This window comes from Peromyscus californicus, unplaced genomic scaffold, assembly GCF_007827085.1.
Source record: "Peromyscus californicus insignis strain IS unplaced genomic scaffold, ASM782708v3 Scaffold_13__1_contigs__length_99412109, whole genome shotgun sequence".
Classification (NCBI taxonomy): Eukaryota; Metazoa; Chordata; class Mammalia; order Rodentia; family Cricetidae; genus Peromyscus; species Peromyscus californicus.
In genome coordinates this window covers 19,043,295-19,058,457 of record NW_026294424.1, presented here as the reverse complement: position 1 = coordinate 19,058,457, position 15,163 = coordinate 19,043,295, and positions in this window count along the sequence as shown.

Here is a 15,163-nt window from a genome sequence, read left to right as displayed (position 1 = left end):
ATGCAAAGACACAGTAGTAGCAAGAAACATTCTGGGGCTAAGGCTCTCAGGGCCTTGACTATCTGAGACTCACCCATCAGAGTTTTGTTTCCTGGAGTCTAATCCTCTGCAGTCAATTGTCATATGCTGATCCTCTGGCAGGGCAAGATTCTTAAGTTCAAAATTAAGGGGAAACAAGAAGCTATATAAAAACAACTAGAGGGGCAATATAATGGGAAGTGAATATGGCAACCTCTGAATATTTGGAGAGAAGGTAGAGGCTACCTAAGATAACACATTCTTGCCATTGTCTGGGCAGATATTCAGTACCATTGTGCATTGACATGAGAATTTTAGAGCAAAAAAATCATATTTTAAAAATATATCAAAGCAGATGTTCAGGAAGATGACTATGGGGAAGATGCTGTAGTAAAAGAGAAACTTGTGCCTCTTATGAGTACAAGAACAAATGACAATATACACGCAGCTAATACATAATAGGTCTTTTTTACTCTTTGGCTTTTTGGGAACCTGCCACCCAGCTCCCAAATAAATATACATAGTCTTATTCTTACTTATGAATGTCTGGCTTTAGCTTGGCTTGTTTATAGCAAGCTTTTCTTAAATTATCCCATCTACTTTTTGCCTCTGGGCTTTTTTCTTTCTCTATTCTATACACCTTCCTTTCTTTCTTACTCTATTGCTGGTTGGGTAGCTGTGTGGCTGGCCCCTAATGTCCTCCTCTCCTCCTTTTCTTGTTTCTCAATCTTCTGTCCCCAGATTTCTCCTCCTATTTATTCTCTCTGCCTGCCAGCACCAACTATCCTTTCTCCTACCTTGCTATTCACCATTCAGCTCTTTATTAGATTAATCAGATGTTTTAGACAGGCACAGTAACAGTTTCACAGAGTTAAACAAATGCAACATAAAAGAATGCAACACATCTTTGTATCATTAAACAAATGTTCCACAGCATGAATTAATGTAACACATCTTTAAATAATATTCCACAATACTAATATACAGGTTGTAGTCAAGAATAGAAAATTACTAAGAGGAAGCATCAAGGCTAGGAACATTTTTCCTGGTAGTAGTCCACACAATAAGGTACCAAGGCAAGAGTGAGGAATTCCAGAAGATACAAGGAAAATCTGATACCAACAGTATTCTTGCTGAAGTTACTCAGTAAGAGTCTTGCTAGCAATAGACAGGAATGACTAGAATGAGAATGAGGTGCCAGAGTGTCTATAGGGATTATCCCTTCCCTTTATCCCAGACCTGGACCAGAGTAAGAAGTGATAAAGAAATAGAAATGAATTTAAATATATAATAAAAAGTGACGGCCGGGCGGTGGTGGCGCACGCCTTTAATCCCAGCACTCGGGAGGCAGAGCCAGGCGGATCTCTGTGAGTTCGAGGCCAGCCTGGGCTACCAAGTGAGTTCCAGGAAAGGCGCAAAGCTACACAGAGAAACCCTGTCTCAAAAAACCAAAAAAAAACAAAAAACAAAAAAAAAAGTGACAATAATTTGAAAGGAGAGCCACAGTCCTGTAACTGGCTTTGAACCTGGTGTGAAAGGTAGTTTCAAAGTAAAAAGGAGTTCATATGCTAATAAATGGCCTCCCTTCTCTTTATTACTATTTATGAAAACAGTTAGGGGTAATAAATGATTAATGAAGTGTTTGCTTCTTTTCACTTTCCTACTTACAGAATATTTAGACAAAAAGTTGCACACCTGTTACTCTACTGTGCTTTGTGGCTACCTTCAGTCCTCACTTGGTGTTTCCTTCAGGTTTAATACTTTCTGGCATTCTGTCAAATAGCTTATGTGACTTTAAAATTGTGATTTTGTCCTTGAAGAATTTCATGACTCCAAAGTTAGCAGTGATTTTATTTCAATATACATTCCTGACATAAGATCTTTGATGTGTAAATTGCTCATATGCTCCTCTAAAATCATTATAAATGGTCATATCAGAACTATCTCTGTGCTGGCTGGCTGGCTGCCTGCCAAGCCCTGTAAGGGCACTGTAAGACAGGGACAAGGATTCTGTATATGTGGTGCTTTTGGTAAACAAATACTTCCCATATAAATTTGGGATCTAAAACCTCCTGGATTGTAAACTGCAGGAAGTCAGTGATAAAGTGAGTGGGGGAAGGAACATTCTTAAAGTTTTACATAGTTACTATGAGAAGAATGGATAAGATAAACATGAGTGCAGAAATGCTAGCCAGTTTAATTTCTTTTCTGGAGGGCTTTCCCTAGTTTTCAAAGCCTAAAATTAATGTATGTGATGCTTCTTTAAAAATTTCTAAAAAAAATATGTAATAGTAGCTTTCTGTTGTTTGAATCTTTGATGGTCTTTTAATAAAAAAAAAAACCCAGAGTCAGATATCAAGGAGAAAACTGAAAGATTAGATAAGCAGAACAAGCCACAGCCACTATCTATTACCTTAAGAACTCAACGAATCCTCTGACTGAAATCCTCTGAGTCTTCATCCAAAAGGATCTCAGCAGAACTGCTTTAGTTCCTGTTTCCTCACACCTTATATACCTTTCTCCGCCCTGTCATCACTTCCTGGGATTAAAGGTGTGTGTCACCACTGCCTGGTTTTCTTTCTAGTGTGGCCTTGAACTCACAGAGATCCAGATGGATCTCTGCTTCCCAAGTAATAGGATTAAGGATGTGTGCCACCACTGTCTTGTCTCTATGTCTAATCTAGTGGCTGGCTCTGTCCTCTGATCGTCAAGCAAGTTTATTAGATACATAATATATCACCACAGCTTTCATAGATCATGTGGATGATCTTATATGAATTACATGATATATGAGGTTAAATCACCTTATTGAGGGTGGGTTTAATCTCAAGGAATTGAAAACTGATTATTTATCTCAAAGGAACCAAGAAAGACATCTTTCTTGAAAATATTTCTACTTCCAATTGTTGCTTAAATGACCATCAAATTACTTAGCTGTTAAAGATTTAAAATCCCTGTGTCTCTCAGAAGTCCAACAGAAGTCAACATAGCAATAGATGCTTCTAAAAAGTGGCTAGTGTTCATTCCACCAATAATACCCATGAGGTATGATGCAACCCACCGAAGGATTAATTTGTTTAATTATCACATGCTCCTTTGACTAAGTTGATTTGCTGAACTGAAGCATGAAGTAAAGCAGAAAAGTCATACACTTGCTCAGAGTAGAGATGGTAACAGAGACAGATTTAGTCATAAGTTGTCTCTCTCCAAACAGTCTTAAATACTGATACACACAACATCCTTTATGATATACTTTAGGAAGACAGAAGTAATATACTAATCCAACCACAAGAGAAGGGTTCTAAGCACACAAAAACTGAACAAACATGGAGGCTAAACGGTAGGTGACAAAGAAGGGAGAGAAGTCTCCAGAGAAGGCACCTGGAACACCCCCCCCCCCCCGGCCTCAGTCTCCTCATCCATGTGATTGGGTCTTCTTGGGTTCTACCTAGTCAGTTTTTACTCTTACAAATTACCTATCTGGACCATATTGGGCAGTACCTTAGAAGGTTTGTTCATTAGAGGCTAGAAAAAATGAAAGCATTTTCCTTATTACTGATACTCTTCATATCCGGTCAGACATTCCATAATCACTGTATTATAAAGACACAAGAGCCCATTGTTGTTTAGAAGACAGTAAGTCATGCATTGACTGTAATAGTCAGTCATTCATGAGTTACCTTAAAGAGTAATTTACTTGATGGTCTCAGTGATTTTCAGTTGTAGCTATAAGAATTCTTTGAGTCTGCGACTACAACCTGATTCTTCTGGAGAAAATTAATGGTTGCTTTAGGGATGAGTAAGTAAAACATTTATTCAAAACCATGATTGAATCTGAACAAATAATGATTTGGAATAAATGTGTACAATGAAAGCTGGCTGTCATCATTTTTAAACAGCTGGGTAGTGAAATTATTAAATCTGGAGAAGACACTGTCTGTGTCTTTAATGCTGACTCTGATACTGGAGGGTACACATGAGAGATGGAAAATATTATGAACATGCTTCCCTCCAGCAGGAAGCAGAATCGGTGCTATTACCTGACAGATATAATTTTAACCTGATCTTCCATGACCTCATTCTACATAGCTTCTATGATGATCTGTCCTTGCTGGAGCCTGACTCCTAACAATGTGGCTCATATACTTATTTATGTTGATGTGAAACTATGCCTAAGAGATTATCTTATATGAAACAGAAACATAACATTTACATACCAAGACAAATTGCTAATAGAGAGTTCAATACTACATAATGATCAAGGTTTGATAAGAAAAGAAACAGAATCCATTCAGATATACTTAATAAGCAAGTTATGCTTATTCAAAATCTTAATATCCCACACAAAGCAAAATCAGAGAACAAAAGGCTTTATGGTGCCAATTAGAAAAATAAATATGATATAAGAAATGAGTGGGAGTGGGCATATCAGAGATTGGTCATTTACAAGTCCCATAATATTGTCATCTGAACTGTTTGGACTAGGTCCCATGCTGTAGAATCAAAGATAAAATGGACTATCTGAAATGAAAAAAGACACATGCCCGTAAGTATAATACAATGGTGATGATGGTTCTTAATTCTCAATTTTGGCATAAAGAAATGTGCAACTCTAGTCCTGTGAGTTCTGATTTAATCTTTAGGGAAAACATATAGTTAAAACCTTTACACACACACACACACACACACACACACACACACACGTATGGTTTCCTGTATCTCTTGCAACAAATGCAACAGTGTGCAGTGCATAGAAGTCCACTGATCATATTACTGCTTCAAAGAGAATATGAAGGATGATTAGCTTGGTAATGAGATAGGCATGCTAGCTCAACAGAATGGGAGAAGTGAAGCCATTATAAATTTTCACACTGCTTAAAGAAGGTGATGTTTCCCTAATATTTAATAGGATTATAGCATTGGTTAATGCATTTATATCATTGCCATAGATTTGAGAATTAAATTAATTTATTAGTTTCACTAGCTTTTTGTAAATGATAAGTATGCAGGGGTTGTGTCCAGAAGAAGATGAGAGGAGGTGATTGAATATTATTATTGCAGAGCCTAGGAAAGAGACATTATGTTTTATACCACAATTGTGTTGCTTTTACTCAAAATACATTGTAGCAAGAATTCCAATTGGTCTTAATAATAAAATCCTAGAGTCAGATATTGGAGTAACTACTGAAAGATCAAAGAAGTAAAGGATCCAGACGCTAGAAAGACTTCTTACCTCTACCAAATTCTCAGACTAAAAAGGGCTGAGCTCCTGTATCTGCTCCACTTTATCACTTCCTCTCTCCAACCAGCCATAACACTTTATGTCTGTTGTCCATACAGACCTCTAGACTGCTATGGTTTGCTAATGTCCAGCTCCTCCCTCTGATTAAGGCAAGCTTTATTTGTTAGAGCACAAAATATCATCATATTTCCCTCTTTTTGTCTAAAATAAAAAGAATGTTATAACTCATATAAGGAAAACTATATACAATAAGTACAATAACTATAAAGACTGCAACAGGCAATAATTACATCAACAATGTCTATTCCATTAAGAATTGACAAATTCAGAGGAAATACTCCATTATGTATTCTATTATAGTGAGTCCAAAAAGTTGTAACTAACTTGCTTTCTATTCTAAGTTGCATTACCAAAACTATCTTTCAATGTCTTTCAACCCTATATACTTAGCACCTCTTTAGTGCATTTCTTTTCTGAATCTGGTAACAGAAATATAAAGTCTTCAACTTCATTAGAGACCTGAGAAGGAAATAATATTACCTGAGTAAGCAGGAAGTGCAAGCAAATGACTTCCAAAAGATGTGAGAAATGACAGAAACAGCTGGCTGCCTGGACAGTCACCCAAGCTTCCTCTGCAACATTGGAGCATCTGTCCTCAGCCTACAGAGACTTTTCTGTGAGGCAGGATATTCTGAAGGGCTGTCCTGCCTTGTCTTGGAAAAGTTCAACAGTCACTTTCTTTTGTGTCCTGCTGATCCAATTTGCACAGCATACTGTCAGCAGTTGAGACAAGGGCACTTTCATGCTCAATGGCTGACTTTTGCCACAAAGAGTTTCTTTGATGCCCATCATCTTCTCTGAAGCAGATTGGTGCTGCCAGGAGCAGACATGTCTCATTGTCATAAAAAAGACATTGTATTATTAAAACATATTCTGTACATCTCTGAAGTGTTTAAAGATGACCTATCTATCTAAAATATATCTCTGTTTGACCTTGAAAACATACCTAATATGACTATAAGTTTGATTGTAATGACTAACTACTGACTTGTATATTTTTATATCCAAATTAGTTTTTAATAGTAACTTTCAAGGACTAGAAATTTGCATTACATTGTTAAATGAGTTGTATAGGTACAATACCTTGAACAAGATTATAAATATATCTACAGTATGTTCTAACAAAAATAATCTTAAGTATGTATCAATATACAAAAATCTATATCAATGTAAAATATTTAAAATCAGAAGGTTTTTTTTTGGTTTAAAAGTTAATTCAACAATCTACCTTTTATCCTTTTTCTATATTTTCCCTGTTTCTTTTCAGAATAAATTCAATAATCTACCCTTGTATCCTATCATATCAATATCCTCCTTTTTTCTTTTCAAAAAAAGAACCCTGAACTTAATCTCCCTTGTTTATCTTTTTTTCTTACCATTACCAATAACAACTTGTAACCAATCCCCCTAAACAATGACAAATACCCATAATCCATTGAATGACCCAAACCCACCCAACTTACCTCTTGGGAATGTGGGTGTAGTGCTTGTAAATTTACTTCCTACTGTCTGGGGGCAGTAAAATTTTTAGGAAATCCTGAAAAGAAAAAAAATTGGGGTTAATTGTCAAGTCCTGGGAGAAGTAGCTGTATTATTTGTTATCCAGTCTCTGAGTAATCTGAAAGTGCAGGGCTTGTCTCAAGTCTTATCTAGAGTAGTCTGTGAAGTTGGTTCATCTCAGCTAGCCACATCAAGATTTTCCCCAGCAGTTAGTAGTTCAAAGCTGATCTTTAGGTGATATTTCTCAGCTTAGAGGAGTTATCATATTCCTGGCAGAATTGTCATTGTGGGGATCCATTCTCCTTTGGGAGACTTCAAAGGTCACTCTTAAGTATGGTCATGGTTCATTAAAGAAAACTTAAACATTTTAAATGTCATATGCAGCATATCTCAAAGAGGTTACATGATCAATATTTGTTATGTACATCCAGTCTACTTTCTACTGCCTGTATGAGCATGTGTATAGCCAATTGGAACAGTATTCTTTTTTTTAATTAAGAGATTTTCTATTCATTTTATATATCAACCACAGATTCCCCTGTCCTCCCTCCTCCCACCCCCAGCCTTCCCCCCTAACCCACTCCCCATTCACATCTCCAAGGCAAGGTCTCCCATGGGGAGTCACCAGAGCCTGGTACACTCAGTTGAGGCAGGTCCAAGCCCCTCCTCCCTGCGCCAAGGCTGAGCAAAGTGACTCAGCATAGGCACTAGATTCCAAAAATCCAGCTCATGCCCTAAGGACAGGACCTGGTCTCACTCTCTGGGGGCGCTCTAAACAGTTCAAGCTAAACAACTGTCTCACTTATCCAGAGGGCCTAGTCCAGTACCATAGGGGCTCCTCAGCTAACGGTTCACAGTTTATGTGTTTCCACTAGTTTGGCTAGTTGTCTCTGTACTTTTTCTAATCATGGTCTCAATATCTCTTACTCATATAATCCCTCTTCTCTGTCATTGATTGGACTCCTGGAGCTCTGTCTGGGACTTGACCATCATTCTCTGCATTTGCTTCCATCAGTCACTGGATGAGGGTTCTATCATGACAATTAGGGTTTTTGGCCATCCAATAACCAGAGTAGGTCAGCTCAGACACCCTCTCAACCATTGCCAATAGTCTATAGTGGAGTCATCTTTATGGATTCCTTGGGACCTCTCTTACTCTGCTTCTTCCTATTCCCATGGTGTCTTCATTTATTATGGTATCTCTTTCCTTATTCTGCCACTCTGTTCCTGATCCAGCTAGGACCTCCTGCTCCCCTAAGCTCTCTTTCCCCAAATCCTTGCCCTCCATTACCCCCCTTACCCCCAGTTTGCTCATGTAGATCTCATCCATTTCTCCATCACTGGGTGATCCCTGTGTCTTTCCTAGGGTCCTCTTTACAAGGTAGACTCCCTGGAGCTTTGAGTTGCAGTCTGGTTATCCTATGCTTTACATCTAGTATCCACTTATGAGTGAGTACATACCATATTTGTCTTTCTGAGCCTGGGTTACCTCACTCAGGATGATATTTTCTAGTTCCATCCATTTGCCTGCAAATTTCATGATGTCATTGTTTTTTTTTTCTGCTGAGTAGTACTCCATTGTGTATATGTACATTTTCTTTATCCATTCTTCAGTTGATGAGCATCTAGGTTGTTTCTAGGTTTTGGCTATTACAAATAATGCTGCTATGAACATAGTTGAGCATGTATCCTTGTGGTATGATTGAGCATTCCTTGGGTATATGCCCAAGCATAGTATAGCTGGGTCTTGAGGGAGATTGATTCCCAATTTTTTGAGAAGTCACCATACTGATTTCCAAAGTGGCTATACAAGTTTGCATTCCCACCATCAGTGGAAGAGTGTTCCCCTTGCTTCACATCCTCTCCAACATAAGCTGTCTTCAGTGTTTTTGATCTTAGTCATTCTGACAGGTATAAGATGGTATCTCAGAGCTGTTTTGATTTGCTTTTCCCTGATGACTAAGGATGCTGAGCAATTCCTTAAATGTCTTTTTTGACATTTCCATTTGAGATTCTTCTGTTGAGAATTAACTGTTTAGCTCTATTTTTTATCTTCTGTTGAGAATTATCTGTTTAGCCCATTTTTTAATTGGACTGTCAAGTATTTTGATGTCTAGTTTCTTGATTTTTTTTATATATATTCTTGATATCAGCCCTCTGTCAGATGTGGGGTTGGTGAAGATCTTTTCCCATTCTGTAGGCTATTGTTTTTTCTTATTGACCATGTCCTTTGCCCTACAAAAGCTTCTCAGTTTCAAGAGGTCCCATTTATTAGTTGTTGCTCTCAGTGTCTGTGCTACTGGTGTTATAATTAGGAAGTGATCTCTGGTGCCATTGCATTCAAGACTATTTCCTACTTTCTCTTCTATCGGATTCAGAGTAACTGGATTTGTGTTGAGATCTTTGATCCACATGGACTTAGGTTTTGTGCATGGTGACAGATAAGGATCTATTTGCAATCTTCTACATGCTGATATCCAGTTGTGCCAGCACCATTTGTTGAAGATGCTTTCTTGTTTCCATTGTACAGTTTTGGCTTCTTTGTCAAAAATTAGGTGTTCATGTATGTGCAGATTAATGTCAGGGTCTTCAGTTTGATTCCATTGGTCCACATGTCAGTTTTTATGTCAGTACAAAGCTGTTTTTATTACTCTAGCTCTATAGTAGAGCTTGAATTCAGGGATTGTGATGCCTCCAGAGGTTATTTTATTGTACAGGATTCTTTGGCTGTCCTGAGTTTTTCGTTTTTCCATACGAATTTGAGTATTGTTCTTCCCAGGTCTGTGAAGAATTGTGTTGGGATTTTGATGGGAATTGCATTGAATTTGTGGATTGCTTTTGGTAAGATTGCCATTTTTACTATGTTAATCCTAGCTATCCATGAGCATATGAGATCTTTCCATTTTCTGATATCTTTTCAATTTCTTTCTTAAGGGACTTAAAGGTTTTGTCATACAGGTCCTTCGCTTGCTTAGTTAGAGTTAACCCAAAGATTTTTATATTATTTGTGGTTATTGTAAAGGATGATGTTTCTCTGGTTTCTTTCTCAGCTCATTTGTCATTTGTATATAGGAGGGCAACTGATTTTTTTTAGTTAATCTTGTGTCCTGCTACAATACTGAAGGTTTTAATCAGCTGTAAGCATTCCTTGTTCAAATCTTTGGGGTCAATTATGTATACTATCATGTCATCTGCAAATAGTGAAAGTTTGATTTCTTTTCCAATTTATATCCCTTGATCTCCTTTTGTTGTCATATTGCTCTAGCTAGAACTTAAAGTACTATGGTGAATAAATATGGGGAGAACAGACAGCCTTGTCTTGTTCCTGATTTTAGTGGAATCACTTTGAGTTTCTCTCTATTTACTTTGATGTCAGCTATTGGCTTGCTATAAATTGCCTTTAATATTTTAGGTATGTTCCCTGTATTTCTGATCTCTCCCAGATCTTTATGATGAAGGGGTGTTGGATTTTGTCAAAGGCCTTTTCAGCATCTAGTGAAATGATCATGTGGTTTTTTCTTTCAGTTTGTTTACATGGTGTATTACCTTGACAGATTTTCATATGTTGAACTAACCTTGCATCTCTGGGATGAAGCCTACTTGGTCATGGTGGATAATTATTTTGATGTGTTCTTGGAGTCTGTTTGTCAATATTTTATTGAGTATATTTGCATCAATTGGTCTATAATTTTCTTTCTTTGTTACATCTTTGTTTGGCTTGGGAATAAGAATAACTGTAGCCTCATAGAAGGAGTTTGGTAATGTTCCTTCTGTTTCTATTGTGTGGAACAATTTAACGAGTATTGGTATTAACTCTTCTTTGAAGATCTTGTAGAATTCTGCATTGAGACCATCTGGTCCTGGGGTTTTTTTGGTTGTAAGGCTTTTAATGACTGTTTCTATTTCCTTGGGGGTTATTGGTCTATTTAAAAAGTTTATCTGGTCTTGATTTAACTTACGTATATGGTACCTATCCAGAAAATTGTCCATTTCTTTTAACCTTTCCAATTTTGTGAAGTACAGGTTTTTGAAGTATGACCTGATAATTCTCTGGATTTCCTCATTGTCAGTTGTTATCTCTCCCTTTTCATTTCTGATTTTGTTAATTTGGATGCTCTTTTTCTGCCTTTTGGCTAATTTGGATAAGGGCTTGTCTATCTTGTTGATTTTCTCAAAGAACCAACTCTTCGCTTCATTGATCCTTTGTATCGTTCTCTTTGTTTCTATTTCATTGATTTCAGCTCTGAATTTGAGTATTTCCTGGCATATATTCCTCGTGGGTGACTTTGCTTCTTCTTGTTCTAGAGCTTTCCAGTGTGCTGTTAAGTCGCTAGTGTGAGATTTTTCCAACTTCTTTATGTGGGTATTTAGTGCTATGAATTTCCCTCTTAGCACTGCTTTCATAGTGTCCCATAAGTTTGAGTTTGTAGTATATTCATTTTCATTGATCTCTTGGAAGTCTTTAATTTCTTTTTTATTCCTTCCTTGACCCATTGGTGATTCAGTTGAGCATTGTATTCAGTTTCCATGAGATTGTAGGCTTTCTGTATTTTTTGTTATTGTTGAAATCTAACTTTAAACCATGGTGGTCTGAGATTATTCCAATTTTTTTTGTATTTAGAAAGTAGTTAGAAATGATGCTGGTCTAGAAATCCTAATGTACTATGGGAGTTTTCAATGTCTTGGTTTTGCTAATAGTTCATTGAGGAATTATGGGAGATGTGCACAATCTTAACAGCTTTTTAGTAAATTTGTAATAATATATATAACTTTAAAATGAAAAGTTAAAATGTATTTTATCATTCTTGTCATTTGATTATAGCCATTACAGACATCAATAATGAACAAGTGAAAATATTTTGATATTATGATCATAATTGTGGACCAGATGAGTGTAAGAAGTCAGGCTAATTGAGGCTGAGAAAAATTAGATTTGCCTTTCTTTTCAGATGAGAAGCAAAACTGCAGGCAAAGGTCATTATTATACAGAGGAATACAATGGAATGATTATTGTTATAACCTATCACACACTAATGACTATATAAATTCACAGTAAAATCTTTAATATATCATGTCAAATGATATAAACACTACAGTCCCATCATCCTTCAGTGCAGATAAAAATGAAGCCAGTGCTAACATTCCTACAATTATTTTATAACTCAAATTATTATAATAGACTGAGAAGATATTTGCCATTTAAGGTACTTGATTTCTTTGTTTTAAACTTCATAATATCCTATGTTTTCTTCTTGAAAACACAATTATCAATCCATTTACATGTAAATTAAATAAACAGAAGAGATCAAGTTCAATTCAAAGAATACCATTCTGTGCTCTACACATTCATTTCTTTATATCCCCACTAATGCAATGCAAATAGCTTAAAGGTCCATTCCTACATTTATTACCTTAAGCACAAGTTTTTAAAAATATAATGTAAAATTTAAAATTTTAAACCATAAAGCATAACTTTAAATAAATCTTATGTATAGATGTTATTCAGAGTCAGAAAATTTAATTAATACTTTAAATTGAATGCAATTAATTACTTGTTCTCATCAAGTATTATCCTGAGAACATAACCTTGTATATTAAAATTGAATTCTACTTTGTGACCTAGCAGATTCCTTTGGAAAGAAAAGGAGCAGCTTTTGTATTAAGTCAGGTGATGTCAAACAGATAAACCCTGAGGCCCAGCATGGCTGTGACAATGAAAGCAAAGCAATGGAACCTTCAAATCATTTGTATGTGTACTATAACATCTTTGTTATTGTCCAAAAGTATACCAGAGTGATAAAACTGGTTTTCTTAAATGTGCCATGCAATTGGGTCAATATCTATTTAAGTCAGATATGACCTTGCTACAAGATATGAAGGTTAAATGCTTTAATAAAACAAAGAAAATAGCTATAGCTATGCATTACACATGTAATACAAGCATCCAACCGATTTCTTCATTTCTAGTCTACTCATGAATATAAGGCAATTTTATAATATATACAGAACAAGGTGAGATGCTAAGTGCAAACCTTTCTTGATTTTGAAATCCCAAACTAATACCCTGCAGGTCTGGATTTCAGGAATAAATCTAAGGTATATTGCTTTGGAAATGAGAAATTTTTGAGTAAAGGCTAGCTTCTGGATGAAGACTATATGAAGCCCACCATGCTTTGTATTTAACAACAAATGTTTTTATGTGTAAAATTATTGAACATAGATTTTTCTATTAAATTCATTTACAATAAAAATGTTCAGAGTGGCTGGGCAGTAGTGGCGCACACCTTTAATTCCAGCACTCAGGAGGCAGAGCCAGGCAGACCTCTGTGAGTTCAAGGCCATCCTGGTCTACAAAGCAAGATCCAGGACAGGCACCAAAACTATACAGAGAAACCCTGTCTTGAAAAAAACAAGCAAAAAATGTGCAGAGTGCTCCAAGTTCTGAAAACCAACATCAAGAGCCATCTCTATTGCTTTGGGTTTACACAGAACAACAGTGATGTCATGAAAATGAGCTTATATGATAAAATATATGTGGTCATCAAAAGAGACACTTCATTCTTTAACTGTCCTATGTGCACCTAGTCCCATTGGTTACAGGAAACAGGCTATCAGTGATATGGAGAGAGGAACATTTGTTAGACAGAAGGCTTAACACAAAGAAACACAGTATTCTGCGAGATCGAAGTTAAACGACAGTATTCCTCAACACAAAGAAATCAACAGCTGTATGATCTAGTTAGAAGTTGCAGGTAGCAGAGGAAGACTCAGAAAGGAATATGTATTGCAAATAACTACAACTGGAACAAACAGGCGGGTATAAGCAAGGACAATAAAATCTGACTTGCTTAAGGGGGTGAACAAATATGAAGGAAAGAGACTAGCAAGTCTATCCAATAGATCAAGTATGTTACAGTTTATCCCTCTGCAGGAAGAAATGTGAATTGATTGATGTGTGAGAAGAAATTATGGCTAAAATGAATGTAAAGATTGTTGATGAACTCAGATGTACTTAGATAACCAGTGACACAAACTTGCAATAAAAATTAATTTTTTTCATCTACAGGACTTTATGCATAGGAAAACATTTTTCTTATTTATTGAAATAAATTTCTTCATGTGTTGTATTCTGATTATGGTTGCCCTCCCCAACTCCTCTAAAATCCTCCCCACTCATCCACCTAAATCCATGTCTTTTCTTACCCTTTCTCATTAGAAAAAAAAGACATCTTACAAAGACAACGAGAATAAAATAAAACAAACAAACTTGAATAGGACAAAACAAACAAACAAAAAAACAAAGAGCCAAAGAAAAGCCCACAAGAAACACATAGATCGTCATTCACTACATCTGTAAAATCACAAAAACCACAAAATTGAGAACAATAATATACAAACAAAAGACATGTAGTGTAAGAAAAGGAGAACAAAAGAAAGAAAAATGTGAGTTACATGCTAGCAGGTAAGACTCCTGCAGGCAAGCTTGACTACTACCACCCCATCAGACCCTGTACTCTGCAAGCCTTACTGTATCTCCCAAACCCACCCATCCCCCAAAACCACAGCACTACCTGAAGCAAAGACTCCATTAGCAAGGACTGGTCTAAAAGGTCCAGCCAGTAACCCCAGCCTTTAGGCCTTAGACCCAGAGGCACAATCAGTGTCTTCATACCCACACCCACTACAGCCACAGTTGCAGGACAACAGGCAAGGCTCATGCAAGCAGGCCTGACCACCACCACCCCCAATCAGACCTTGTAATCTATAAGCCACTCTCTGTCCCCTAAACCCACTCATTCCCCAAAACTGCAGCTCCTCCCTAAGACACAGACTCTGTCACCTCTGGACTTAGAGGTGAGTGACTGTCTTCCTACATGGTCACCCCAGCCTCTAGGCCCCCATGACCTCAGCACCTCCCTGAGACACAAGCACCATCAGTGCAATTCCCTGAGATACAGACACCATTTGAACTGATTGGAGGAAGAAATAGGTAGATGCCAGTGCAAGAATACATTGAACAACATAAATAACAAGGTGTCACCACCAGAATCTAGTGGTTATAGCTCAGCAAGACCTGAATATCCCAACATAGAAGAAGCAGAAGAAATCAACCTTAAAATTATTTTATGAAGATGATAGAGGCCTTCAAAAAGGAAATATAAAATTCACTTAATGAAACCAAGGAAAAGACAAACAAAAAATTGGAAGAAATCAATAAACCCCTTAAAGAAAGTCAAGAAAAAGGAATCAAACATGTGAAGGAAACAGTTCAAGACTTGAAAGTTGAAATAGAGACAATAAAGGAAACACAAACTGAGGGAGTACTGGAAATGGAAATTTTGA